Source organism: Capra hircus, chromosome 10 (assembly GCF_001704415.2).
Source record: "Capra hircus breed San Clemente chromosome 10, ASM170441v1, whole genome shotgun sequence".
Taxonomy (NCBI): Eukaryota; Metazoa; Chordata; class Mammalia; order Artiodactyla; family Bovidae; genus Capra; species Capra hircus.
In genome coordinates, this window is record NC_030817.1 from 89,968,049 (window position 1) to 89,982,621 (window position 14,573).

The window sequence follows — 14,573 nt, forward strand, 5'->3', positions numbered from 1 at the left end:
TATTCCTGTAGCAAAAAAAAAAAAAATCCATGCTTTGGGATATGACAAACTCTTGGACAGCTTTTTTTGCATCCTGCTGGTTGTGGAAGTGTTTTCCCTGTAAAAAGTCATCAAGATGCTCGAACAAGTGGTAGTTGGTTGGCGAGAGGTCAGGTGAATATGGTAGATGAGGCAAAACATCGTAGCCCAGTTTGTTCAACTTTTGAAGTGTTAGTTGTGTGATGTGCAGTGGGGCATTGTCATGGAGAAGACTTGGACCCTTTCTGTGGACCAATGCCAGGTGCAAGCCTGGAGATTTTGGTGTATCTCATTGATTTGCTGAGCATACTCCTCAGACATAATAGTTTTGCTGGGATTCAGAAAGCTGTAGTGGATCAGTTCGGGCAGCAGACCACCAAACATTCACCATGACAGTTTTTTCTTACAAGGGTGTCTTTGGAAAGTGCTTTGCAGCTTCTACTCAGTCCATCCACTGAGCTGGTCTTCAACAGTGGTCTTCAACAGCTCATATTTTTAAAAATGGTACATATTAAATAATTTCATTGAGATTTTTGATATTATAAGTCCATCTGGGCAACGTGTATGTTATATGACACACACACTCTCGCCAACTGACTACCACTTGTTCAAGCATCTTGATGACTTTTTGGAGGGAAAATGCTTCCACAACCAGCAGGATGCAAAAAAGTCTGTCCAAGAGGTCATCATCTCCCGAATATGTGTTGCTGTTGCGTTACCTGAAGAGAGAAGTTACATTTTTAAAGGCTCTCATTTGAGGTTCAGTAGAGAAGAAAGGCTAAACTCTTTTGTTAAGCAACCATTATAGAATAAATAGATCACAACAACATTTACAGAGCTTAGCTTTCATCAGGGAGAAAGAAAAGCAGTAAGCAAAGCAAGCCAAGCGTGCCTTCCTTTACCGCAGATCCCCAGACACCAGGGGAAGGGGAACAACTGTCCTGCTGGTGCTGCTGTGTAGGAAGCAAAGCCCTCCTCCTTGGCTCGGAGCGACACGGTGTCTCAGAGGTGGCCGAGGCTGTACAGAATGAGAGATGAAGCATTTCAGCCTCAGAACCAGAAAAAACAGAAATGCCTGGACAATCACAGTCCATAAAAGGACTACGAAATGGATTTCACTGTGTTTGTTCCAACTTGGCCAATTCTTTCTGTGTTTTCTTAGAGTTTCCATAGAGACAGCCTCACAAAATGATCCTCTTCTAAGCCACAGAGAAAAAAACATAGACAAGAAAACAAGGAAACAAAGAGAAGACAGAATTCAATTTAAACTTATAATGATGGGAAATGGAAGAGAAATCTTTTTCTTTTGCTGGTGTGATTACTCGGAAAGGCAGTAATTTTGCTAAACAGACTTTTCTGATGGCGCTCAGGAATGGCCTTGCACTTGCTCTTCTACTGCAAGCCTCGAATAGTGGAATTCTGTAGAATGAAAATTCTGGGGAGAGCTATCTAAATGCTATTTTACAGGGAAACATTGATTTTTTCCCCCCAAGCAATCTCTTTTAAAAATTATCAAAGTTATACATCTATGGGAGAAAATTCATTACTTACTGCAAAAGCAAACAGAAAGTTTTGATCATTTTCTGTGATTCCACTGCCCAGAGAAAACTGCCACTAATGATATTTCTGATTAGGGTGTGTGTGGATAGACACACAGTTCCTTGTTCTCTCTCCACAGCATTCCACTACATCAACTTCCTGCTTAGAGGCACGTGCATTGCTGTGTTTTTTAAGAAATGATTTTAAACTATTATGCAAGCAAAGCTTTAAATATAAACCTGAAATGGTACACTCATGACTTCCTTCTGAAGAATTCCAACTACAGGACCTGTTTGCATGTATGGCTTCCATAAAATTCTCTTGTGTATAAATCATGTCATGGGTTTCCTCGGTGGTCCAGTGGTGAAGAGTCTGCCTGGCAATGCAGGGGACGTGGGTTTGATCCTACATGTTGTGGAGGAATTAAGCCTGTGCACAACTATTGAGCCTGCGCCCTCGAGCCAGGGCTCTGCAACAAGAGAAGCCACTGCAATGAGAAGTCCACACCCCAGAGCTAGAGAGCAGCCTCCACTTGCCACAACGAGAGAAGAGCCTGAGCAGCAACGAAGACCCAGCACAGCCAAACGTAAATGAACAAGCTCATTACTTAAAAGTGAACTACTGCATTTGATTTTTAAAACTATCCCGTGACCTGCATAAGCCCACTCTGACCATGGTTAAAAGTTTATCGTATGGATGAGTAAATTGAAGCTGTTTAATGGAAAGGCAAAAAGTCGAACACGACTGAGAGTCTGAACCGAACTGAATTAAGTGGAAAGCCGCACTTGAACTGAGCTGTATCTCCATAGATTCTGCGTGATTTTACAAAAGCAAATGGCAGACATGCCCATGGTGCATCAAAGTGTTGTCCCGTGTATCAGTTGTAAGAAATTGACAAAGTGAAAGTGAAAGTTGCTCAGTCATGTCTGATTCTTTGCGACCCCATGGACTGTATAGTCCATGGAATTCTCCAGGCCAGAATACTAGAGCGGGTAGCTGTTCCCTTCTCCAGGGGATCTTCCCAACCCAGGGATCAAACCCAGGTCTCCTGCATTGCGGGCAGATTCTTCACCAGCTGATTCTTTACCACCTGGGAAGCCCAATAAATTGACAAACTCCATGTAATGACCGTGTGGTGACGTGCCAAGAGTGGTGTGGCTGGGTTTAATACAGATGCTCTGTGTCAGCTTCCAGCTTTGTTCCTGGAGAGGCTCCTGGAACTGGGATTTTGTTTTGTTTTGTTTTTCACAAAAGCCACCATACAGAGCTGCTTTAAATTATCACAACTTTGCCTTCCCTGAGGCAAAACTGTGTCCCTGTCCCATTGTCCAGTTAATTCTGCTGAATACATGCCCCTTCCCCTCTAGCCCAGCCACTGGGCAAGAAGTAGACAGCGTGAGGACCTAATTGTGCTCCAGCTAATAAAATCCTGTACAAGCCCCCATGTCCTTTTCTTCTGAAGTAAAATGCTGACTCAAGGTACTGATGAACCTATTTGCAGGGCAGCCCTGGAGACAGAGACTCGGGGACACAGTGGGGGAAGGAGGAGGTGGGACAAATAGAGAGAGTAGCATTGATGTATACACACTACCACGTGGGAAGCTGCTGTCCTGCACAGGGAGCTCAGCTCTGTGCTCTGTGATGACCTAGAGGGGAGGGATGGGGAGGAGGGAGGCTCAGGTGCGAGAAGATATATGTACACCTCAGCTGATTCACTTCATTGTACGGCAGAAACCAGCACAACATTGTAAAGCAACTATACCCCAATAAAAGAGATAATATATGTTAAAAAAAAAAAAAAAGACATCCCTCTGGACCTGCCATGTACCTCAAACAAAATAAGCAATAAAGTACATTTTAATAATCTTCAAAAGAAAAAAAAATGTTAAATATTTCAATTCTAATTTTAACCCAACCCAAACTACTACACTGAATATCAATATATCACCTAAATGCATAAAACTTATACATACAAAATCCTACTCAACCTGGTGATGTAGCTTAATAATTAAGGTGAAGCCCTATAAATACCTGGATGGATTTAATAACCCCATAAACACACAAGTTCCAGTCTACTAATGTCTAATATTGATACAGTTACACATGTACTTGTCTGCATCTGGTGAGAAAGGTCTCTAAACATAGAAGATTAAAAGGAGCAGACACCAGGTACACAAAAACAACGCCTGTGTAACCCTGCCCCATGGGAAGTGGCAGGGATGGGAAGGTAAGCCGTAAGAGGAGGCTCAGCAGGTAGAGAACCCCCGCAAGGCAGGAGCCACACAAGACGCAGGGTCCACCCCTGGGTCGGGAAGATCCCCTGGAGGAGGAAATGGCAGCCCATTCCAGTGTTCTGGCCTGGAGGATCCCATGGACAGAGGAGCCTGGCAGGCCACAGTCCATGGGGTTGCAAAGAGTTGGACACCAAGCACACACAAGAGGAAGTCTGAGTGAGTTATGTCAGCTAAATAGGGTTGGCACATGGTATGTCAGCTACTTTGGTCCTAGGATTAACTCAGTAGGAATCCAGTGTAAAGCATGTTAAGGATTACCTTAAAGTTAAGTCCTACTGAAGCTGTAAAAATCCATAGCTAAAAGAAAATAAACGACAAAATAAAAATAACCCTTTGTACGTTACCTATTTGGCATAGTCAATAAAGCAGAAATACATGTTTTTCTGGAACTTTCTTGCTTTTTCGATGATCCAGCAGATGTTGGCAATTTGATCTCTGGTTCCTCTGCCTTTTCTAAAACCTGCTTGAACATCAGGAAGATCACGGTTCACGTATGCTGAAGCTTGGCTTGGAGAATTTTGAGCATTACTTTACTAGCATGTGAGATGAGTGCAATTGTGCAGTAGTTTGAGCATTCTTTGGCATTGCCTTTCTTGGGATTGGGATGAAAACTAACCTTTTCCAGTCCTGTGGCCACTGGTGAGTTTTCCAAATTTGCTGGCATATTGAGTGCAGCACTTTCACAGCATCATCTTTCAGGATTTGAAATAGCTCAACAGGAATTCCATCACCGCCACTAGCTTTGTTCGTAGTGATGCTTTCTAAGGCCCACTTGACTTCACATTCCAGGATGTCTGGCTCTAGGTTAGTGATCACACCATTTTGATTATCTTGGTCGTGAAGATCTTTTTTATATGGTTCTTCTGTGTATTTTTGCCACCTCTTCTTAATATCTTCTGCTTCTGTTAGGTCCATACCATTTCTGTCTTTTATCGAGACCATCTTTGCATGAAATGTTCCCTTGGTATCTCTAATTTTCTTGAAGAGATCCCTAGTCTTTCCCATTCTGTTGTTTTCCTCTATTTTTTGCATTGATCGCTAAGGAAGGCTTTCTTATCTTTCCTTGCTATTCTTTGGAACTCTACATTCAGATGCTTATATCTTTCCTTTTCTCCTTTGCTTTTCACTTCTCTTCTTTTCACAGCTATTTGTAAGGCCTCCCCAGACAGCCATTTTGCTTTTTTTGCATTTCTTTTCCATGGGGATGCTCTTGATCCCTGTCTTCTGTACAATGTCACGAACTTCCGTCCATAGTTCATCAGGCACTCTATCTATCAGATCTAGTGCCTTAAATCTATTTCTTACTTCCACTGTATAATCATAAGGGATTTGAATTAGGTCATATCACCTGACCTGCCTCTTGAGAAACCTATATGCAGGTCAGGAAGCAACAGTTAGAACTGGACATGGAACAACAGACTGGTTCCAAATAGGAAAAGGAGTACATCAAGGCTGTATATTATCACCTTGCTTATTTAACTTACATGCAGAGTACATCATGAGAAACACTGGGCTGGAAGAAGCACAAGCTGGAATCAAGATTGCTGGGAGGGGAGAAATATCAATAACCTCAGATATGCAGATGACACCTCCCTTATGGCAGAAAGTGAAGAGGAACTAAAAAGCCTCTTGATGAAAGAGGAGAGTGAAAAAGTTGGCTTAAAGCTCAACATTCAGAAAACAAAGATCATGGGATCCGGTCCCATCACTTCATGGGAAATAGATGAGGAAACAGTGGAAACCGTGTCAGACTTTATTTTTGGGGGCTCCAAAATCACTGCAGATGGTTACTGCAGCCATGAAATTAAAAGACGCTTACTCCTTGGAAGAAAAGTTATGACCAACCTAGATAGCATATTCAAAAGCAGAGACATTACTTTACTGACTAAGGTCCATCTAGTCAAGGCTATGATTTTTCCAGTGGTCATGTATGGATGTGAGAGTTGGACTGTGAAGAAAGCTGAGCGCCGAAGAATTGACGCTTTTGAACTGTGGTGTTGGAGAAGACTCTTGAGAGTCCCTTGGACTGCAAGGCGATTCAACCAGTCCATTCTAAAGGAGATCAGCCCTGGGATTTCTTTGGAAGGACTGATGCTGAAGCTGAAACTCCAGTACTTTGTCCACCTCATGCGAAGAGTTGACTCATTGGAAAAGACTCTGATGCTGGGAGGGATTGGCGGCAGGAGGATAAGGGGACGACAGGGATGAGCTGGCTGGATGGCATCACCAACTCGATGGACGTGAGTGTGAGTGAACTCCGGGAGTTGGTGATGGACAGGGAGGCCTGGCGTGCTGCGATTCACGGGGTCACACAGAGTCAGACATGACTGAGGAACTGAACTGAACTGAACTGATGTTACTTATGAAAGTTAAGAGAATATTAAGAGTTCTCAACACAAAGAAAAAATATTTTTATATTTATTTAATGTTGTATCTATATAAGATTGGATGTCCAATAATTTTTTTGTGATAATCACTTCATCATGTATATAAGTCAACTTATTACAGTGTATATTTTAAAATTATACAGTCTCTATATGTCAATTACATCTCAATAAAAGTAGAAGACAAGTTTTTAAATTAAAAAATAAAATAATATAAATAAGCCACGAAACTGACTTTGACACTTCTGATGACACCACAATGAAGATCCACACTGGGATTAGATATCCCGCTATGCTTTGACCTACATTCACATATTATAACAACAAAATTATTCACCAGAGTAGGATAAGCATTAGCCTAAAAGCCAGAGAACTTGGCGGTGATTCACATTCCTCTAGAGAAGCTTGTTTGATAATTGACAGGCTCTGGTAAACCCTATCCTAGGGGAGCCTGGGGGAGGAACAGCAGAAAACAAAATTACCATAACTGTTAGATGTTTGGTCAAGGCATAGCCCATGGGAGGGGAAGATGTAGGCTACATTTTGTACCTCAGGAACATAACTTACACAAAAGTTTTTAGGAAATAAAAAACCAAAGGAGAATTTAGTGGTAAATAAGGAATATCAATAACCTGGGATATGCAGGTGACACCACCATTATGGCGGAAAGGGAAGAAGAATTAAAAAGCCTCTTGATGAAAGTGAAAGAGGAGAGTGAAAAAGTTGGCTTAAAGCTCAACATTCAGAAAACAAAGATTATGGCATCTGGTCCCATCACTCCATGGGAAATAGATGGAGAAACAGTGGAAACAGTGTCAGACTTTATTTTTGGGGCTCGAAAATCACTGCAGATGGTGATTGCAGCCATGAAATTAAAAGATGCTTACTCCTTGGAAGGAAAGTTATGACCAACTTAGATAGTATATTCAAAAGCAGAGATATTACTTTGCCAACAAAGGTCCGTCTATTCAAAGCTATGGTTTTTCCAGTGGTCATGTATGGATATGAGAGTTGGACTGTGAAGAAAGCTGAGCACCGAAGAATTGATGCTTTTGAACTGTGGCGTTGGAGAAGACTCTTGAGAGTCCCTTGGACTGCAAGGAGATCCAACCAGTCCATCCTAAAGGAGATCAGTCCTGGGTGTTCACTGTAAGGACTGACTCTGAAGCTGAAACTCTAATACTTTGGCCACCTCATGCAAAGAGCTAACTCATTGGAAAAGACTCTGATGCTTGGAGGGATTGGGGGCAGGAGGAGAAGGGGATGACAGAGGATGAGATGGCTGGATGGCATCACTGACTCGGTAGACATGAATCTGAGTGAACTCTGGGAGTTGGTGATGGATGGGGAGGCCTAGCATGCTGGAATTCATGGGGTTGCAAAGAGTCGGACATGACTGAGCGACTGAACTGAACTGAACTGAACTGAACTGAACATAGAAGAGGAGATAAGTCCTGACAAGATGAGCATCCTGGAAAGTGTGCTTGGATGGATCGAAGTGAAGCCTAGAGAGGATTTTAAACCTCAGAACACTATGCTAAAACCAGACCAAACTTCCTGCCAGATTCAAGTCTCATAAGTAAATAAAAGATGGAATATTAAAGCTGGTGCTACAAAGTACCATAAAGGATGATGAAAGAAGTTAAATATCCTGGAGCCAGAGGAGCTGCTTATGGACAGTTTACAAGAACAAACTCATCCTGTGATTTATGAGTAGAGCTAATAAGCCTTATAAGCCTGGCGATAGCTGGTTGTCCAGAAAAGAACTTTAGTTCAACTTTAAATATTACTGAAAAACATACCTTTTAACATAACTTTCAGTATTTTAAAAGATTCAAGTTTTTAGATACAGATTTTTAGTTACAGGGTACAAATGTCTCTGGGCTTCCCTGGTGGCTCATTCTTTACGAATCGCCTGCCAATGCAGGGGACTCGAAGATGCCTGGGTCGGGAAGATACCCTGGAGGAGGGCATGGCTATCCATGCCAGTGTTCTTGCCTGGAGAATCTCCATGGTCAAAGGAGCCTGGTAGAACAGGGCAGGCTAAAGCCTGGTGGGCCATGAGTCCATGGGGTTGCAAAGAGCAGGACGTGACTAGGCAACTAAACACAACAACATACGTCTCTAGAGAAGAAGCATATACAATACCACAGCTGGTTTAAAAGCAGTCATCAATTAAGAAAGCAATCAAGGTCAACCACACAATCACCTAAATACCAATAATAAATACATCAACTATTAATTAATACCAGACAAATTATTAATATACAACACACAGAAGAACTATACAAAAAAGATCTTCATGACCAAGATAATCACGTTGGTGTGATTACTCACCTAAACCAGACATCCTGGAGTTCAAAGTCATGTGGGCCTTAGGAAGCATCACTACAAACAAAGCTAGTGGAGGTGACAGAATTCCAACTGAGCTATTTCAAGTCCTAAGAGATGATGCTGTGAAAGTGCTGCACTCAATATGCCAGCAAATTTGGGAAACTCAGCAGTGGCCACAGGACTGGAAAAGGTTAGTTTTCATTCCCATCCCAAAGAAAGGCAATGCCAAATATGCTCAAACTACTGCACAATTGCACCATTCTCACGTGCTAGCAAAGTAATGCTCAAAATTCACCAAGTGAGGCTTCAACAGTATGTGAACCGAGAACTTCTAGTTGGTCAAGCTGGATTTAGAAAAGGCAGAGGAACCAGAGATCAAATTGCCAACATCCTTTGGATCATCAAAAAAGCAAGAGAGTTCCAGAAAAACATCTACTTCTGCTTTATTGACTATGCCAAAGCCTTTGACTGTGTGGATCACAATAAACTGGAAAATTCTGAGAGAGACGGGAATACCAGACCACCTGACCTGCCTTCTGAGAAATCTGTATGCAGGTCAAGAAGCAACAGTTAGAACTGGACATGAAATAACAACTGGTTCCAAATAGGAAAAGGAGTACATCAAGGTTGTAAATTGTCACCCTGCTTATTTAACTTCTATGCAGAGTACATCATGAGAAACGCTGGGAAACTGGATGAAGCACAAGCTGGAATCAAGATTGCCAGGAGAAATATCAATCACCTGAGATATGCAGATGACATCACCCTTATGGTAGAAAGTGAAGGAGAACTAAAAAGCCTTTTGATGAAAGTGAAAGAGGAGAGTGAAAAAGTTGGCTTAAAGCTCAACATTCAGAAAACGAAGATCATGGCATCCAGTCCCATCACTTCATGGGAAGTAAATGGGGAAACAGTGGAAACAGTGTCAGACTTTATTTTTGGGGGCTCCAAAATCACTGCAGATGGTGATTGCAGCCATGAAATTAAAAGACGCTTGCTCCTTGGAAGAAAAGCTATGACCAACCTAGACAGCATATTAAAAAGCAGAGACATTACTTTGCCAACAAAGGTCCGTCTAGTCAAAGCTATAGTTTTTCCTGTGGTCATGTGTGGATGTGAGAGCTGGACCATAAAGAGAGCTGGGTGCTGAAGAACTGATGCTTCTGAACTGTGGTGTTGGAGAAGAAGTGAAGAAGTGAAGTTGCTCAGTCGTGTCCGACTCTTTGCGACCCCATGGACTGTAGTGTATCAGGCTCCTCAGTCCACAGAATTTTCCAGGCAAGAGTACTGGAGTGGGTTGCCATTTCCTTCTCCAGGGGATCTTCCCAACCGAGGGATCAAACCCGGGTCTCCCTGTCTGCAAGCAGACACTTTACCGTCTGAGCCACCAGGGAAGACTCTTGAAAGTCCCTTGGACTGCAAGGAGGTCCAACCAGTCCATCCTAAAGGAAATTAGTCCTGAAGTATTCATTGGAAGGACCGATGCTAAAGTTGAAGCTCCATACTTTGGCCACATGATGCAAAGAACTGACTCATTATAAAAGACCCTGATGCTGGGAAAAATTGAAGGCATGAGGAGAAGGGGATGACAGAGGATGAGATGGTTGGATGGCAACACTGACTTAATGGACATGAGTTTGAGCAAGCTCCGGGGGTTGGTGATAGACAGAGAGGCCTGGTGTGCAGCAGTGCATGGGGTCACAAAGAGTCAGACTCCACTGAGCAACTGAACTAAACTGAATTTATTAATGAATAGAAGCAATATTGTTCATACTAGTAACAAGAAATGTTTCTCCTTGCATAAAGCTTATGTCAGAATGCATAAACCCACTGATAGTTAACAGTAAAATAAACCTAAACTAATACCTAATTATTTATTAAAACAATTATGAGTCAGCATGTTACTGCAAGAGTACTTGGGGTCTGGCTGCTCTCTGCTCAAAAGCCAATCAAGAGGCCAGGCTGGCGGAAAGGAAAGTGTGCTTTATTTTAGATGCTGACAATTGCGGAGAGCTGGTTGGTGGACGCCTGTCCAAAGGCCATTCCCACCACCGCAAGCAGGGGGTGAGAGCTTCTATAGACGGCTGGGGGCGGGTGGGGAGGAGGGGAGAGCGGGAACAGGGAGGGGGACTACTGCAGAAGCAGCACAGTCAGCTCTGACAGTCACCCTGAAACTGGTCATCTGAGCAGCAGCAGCTTGTTTTAAGGACAGCTGCCCTTCAGTCCCAGGGCCAGTTACTCCCGTTTCTTTGTGGCCACTTCTCTGAACTGTGGCAGCTTGTGTCCTGGGTACAGCCTGGCCATCATGCAGTCAGCCTCTCCACCTGGGGTTTCAGTATCTATAAGACGGCTCACAGCACGTGGCTCAGAATATCACCTACAGACCCTGAGGAAGGAACTGAAGGCCCTCGGCGACGCTTACTGACAGCATTGTTGCTGTTTGGTCTCCTTTGCCTGTTTCGCTTTCCTTCAGCATTTCTCATTTCTCTGATTAAACTTGCTTTTTGACTGATACTCTCCACAGGCGAAAGGTAGGCGGAGGACATGGGGGTGGGGGGCCAGGACGACAGGGTCCTGCTCTGTTTCAAGCACAGACGTACATTCAAGGAAAGACTCAAGTGCATGAACTCAGCAACCACAAATCCCGCCTGTTGTTTCAAGAACACTGCCTCTCGTAGTTCTGGTATTAGAGGCAGGGCCTGTCTGGTGACATCCCTCTAACTGTCACGGGATCCTGTCTGCGGACACATAGCATGGATATTATTTGAATAAGGACTTGCAAGAATGGCTACATTTGGGTTTTACCAAGTATTTTATTTTTAATTAAATTTTTTTGTTTTTTATATTTGTAATTCATTTACCATAATATACGGCTGAGGCCGGTCTGGCACAAGGGATCTTTCAGCTGTGGCATGTGGGATCTCGTTCTCTGACCAGGGGATGAACGTGGGTCCCCTGCATTGTACGCACAGACTGTTAGCCCCTGGACCACCAGGGAAGCCCCTACCCTGTCCTTTAATCGCTGAAACTGACCTTCCTGGGAAGAGGTGGGAATAAAACAAGAGAAGATCCTATGAAGTTTTGATTAATCCATTAATCCAAAAAATAATCAAATTTTAAGGGAAAACATAGCAGGTCCTCTGCCTGCCTCCTGTCTGCAGAAAATCTTTAGACTCCCAGGCTTCTCTGCGTTTCGAAGAGTACATTTAACCAGAGAAGTGAGAATATGCAGAAAGAAAGGAAAACTGTCAAAAAAGAAAGAACAATAACTTAGCCATTAAACAAAGTCAAGGATCTATGTTCCTCCCCAAGGGCTGTAGAAAATGTCCTGAGCCGTATCCTGTGAGCTGTCTTACACGCGCTGAAACACCCATCAGGTGGAGAAATTGCTTGTGGGCAGCACGCAGACTCCAGACCCATTAGACTCAGAAGGTGATGATGCTCGTTCCCAATGACCTCGCCACCAGCCAATCAGGAGAAGGTCCCCGAGCAGATCACCCACTCCATAAGCCCTTCCTTACCCTTGTCTTTCCCATGAAAGCCTTCACGAAGTGGGGCCTTTTAAACACGGCCTGCCCTGGCCGCCTTGCTCAGCACCCGCAACACACGCTTCCTTTCCTTCCCACAACGTGCGGTCAGTGCGGGCTTCACTGTGCCAGGGCCAGAATCTCAAGTAGGGTTCAGAAACTGTACACCAAGCGTTATCGGGCACTTAGCAGAACACGGAGCACAGCTGCCCCAAGGCACCTGACCTCATGTGAACGCAACAAGAGGAGACAGATGACCACAGGTAAATCAGGGCGACATCCTCAGCTCAGATGCTGGGAATCTCAGGGGAACAAGGCACGCTACAGGGAAAGGGGAGAGAGGCGGTCTCTGGGTACACACGATCCTGAATCGTGGAGGGGGGTGAGACCCACACAACCCCCTGACCCTGCACCTGAGCTCACACGTGGACACTCTCAAAGGTGACCCCACCCCCAGACCCTGTACCTGGGGTCACATGTCCACAGGTATCCACACGGATAGACCTTAAAGGATCATTTCTAAGAGAAGTCAGTCAGGCATAGGAAGACAATAGTGTACCATGTACCTTCTAGGGAAAATATCAACAGCTTCAGTTCAGTTCAGTCGCTCAGTTGTGTCCAACTCTTTGCAACGCCATGGACTGAAGCACGCCAGGCCTCCCTGTCCATCACCAACTCCCGGAGTCTACTCAAACTCATGTCCATTGAGTCAGTGGTGCCATCCAACCATCTCATCCTCTGTCATCCCCTTCTCCTCCTGCCGTCAATCTTTGCCAGCGTCAGCGTCAACAGCATCAGCAGCTTACAAAGTATCAAATTTGTTAGCCAAAAGAGACTCAGATTTCAAACACAAAGTGTTCAAAGAAAAGAAAGAATAGAACACGAAGGGCCTGAAAATGAATTAAAAGATCTGAACTAGCATAGACATAGAAACCTGTATGTGTAATCAATAATCCCCAAGGATTATCCTCTTCCTCTCTCCCTTCCTTCCCTCCTTCTGCATACACATGGGAATCTGTACCTCTAACCTATACACATAAATCTGTATCTCTGGGAGAGAATGCACAGAAATTATCTCCTACCTCCCTTCTTTGTATACACAGAAAACTGTATCTGAGATACACAATCCACCAGGACCTGATGCTCACAAACCTGTTTGACCTTCTGTGGCAAAAAAGAATAGACATATCTCATAGATATGTTATCCCTGAATCAGGCAGCTGTATGTGACAATCAGGATACTGCAAATTGACTATACTGCAACAGAATATCGGCATGATATTAAAGAGAAGTAGAGAGAAGCAGTGCCTGCTTTATTCCCTCAGCCTTCCTGACTGGGGCTGCTACCTCATCCCTGGAGCCTAATTAGGTGTAGGTCCCACTGCTGGACTGGGGTGAGTTTGATACAGCCTGGTAGGGTGGCCTTCTCTGAACCCGTTTTAAACATCTACTACCTGCTATGTTCTGGCTCAGACCAGACTCCCTAGCGGGATCCAGGCCTCCAGGGACTTAGGAGCAAATATTATGAACCACGCACGTGCCCTGGTGCTGGGCATTCCAGTTCAAGCCCCCTTTCTGGAGTGCAGCCTTTCTAGGCACCTAAGGACACTCAGCAGGGTGCTGTGGACCCAGTAATAATCAGTCCGGGGTGTGTGTGTGTGTGTGTGTGTGTGTGTGTGTGTGTGTATGTGATGCTTCACAGGGTAAAAGTAGTGAAACACAAGCCCTTAGGTGTTTGCTCAGGTACCATCTACTCTAATCCACAGCCCAGGATGCTGACTTTCCCAGGAACCAGAGATGAGCTTTAAAAAGCACAGTTGCCTGTAAACATTTCCTGTGACTGCAGCTTGACCAACGAGGCTGAGCAGCACCTCTAATTCACAAGGCCTGGGGTTTCTGTTAATGACAGCGGCTCTCAGGAAATCTCCCAGAGTGGGCTTGCAGAAATAAATGACAAACACAACAGAGCTTCAAGAAGCCAGCTGTCACAGTAAATTTTCCTCACACCCTTTAACGTAAAGGAAACAAGGGAAAAAAAAGAAAAGTAAACCTCCAGCGCAGGAGTAGACGTGCAGCGTCCCTAATTGCTGCCGGAATACCAATCAAAACAGCATTGGGAAATCAAAGTCCACCAGTCAGACTGGCCATCCTCACAAGTCTACAAACAATGAATGCAGGTAACCCCGCTCCATGTTCAGTGGAAATGGACATTGACAACAGCCACCAGAAAGCACAGCCTCCGCCTGTCAAAAAAAAAAAAAAAAAAATCTCTCAAGAGAGCCCATCCTAGGATCGCACATCCCCACACCTGGGCCAATATCCTGAGAAAGTCATCATTCAGTAAAAATACATGCACCCCAACGTTCACTGCAGTTCTACTTGCAACAGCCAAAACAGGGCTTGAGAAATGTCCGCTGACAGATTAAAGGGTAAAAAAGATGTGTTACCTATAGACAACAGCCATAAAAAAGCACCAC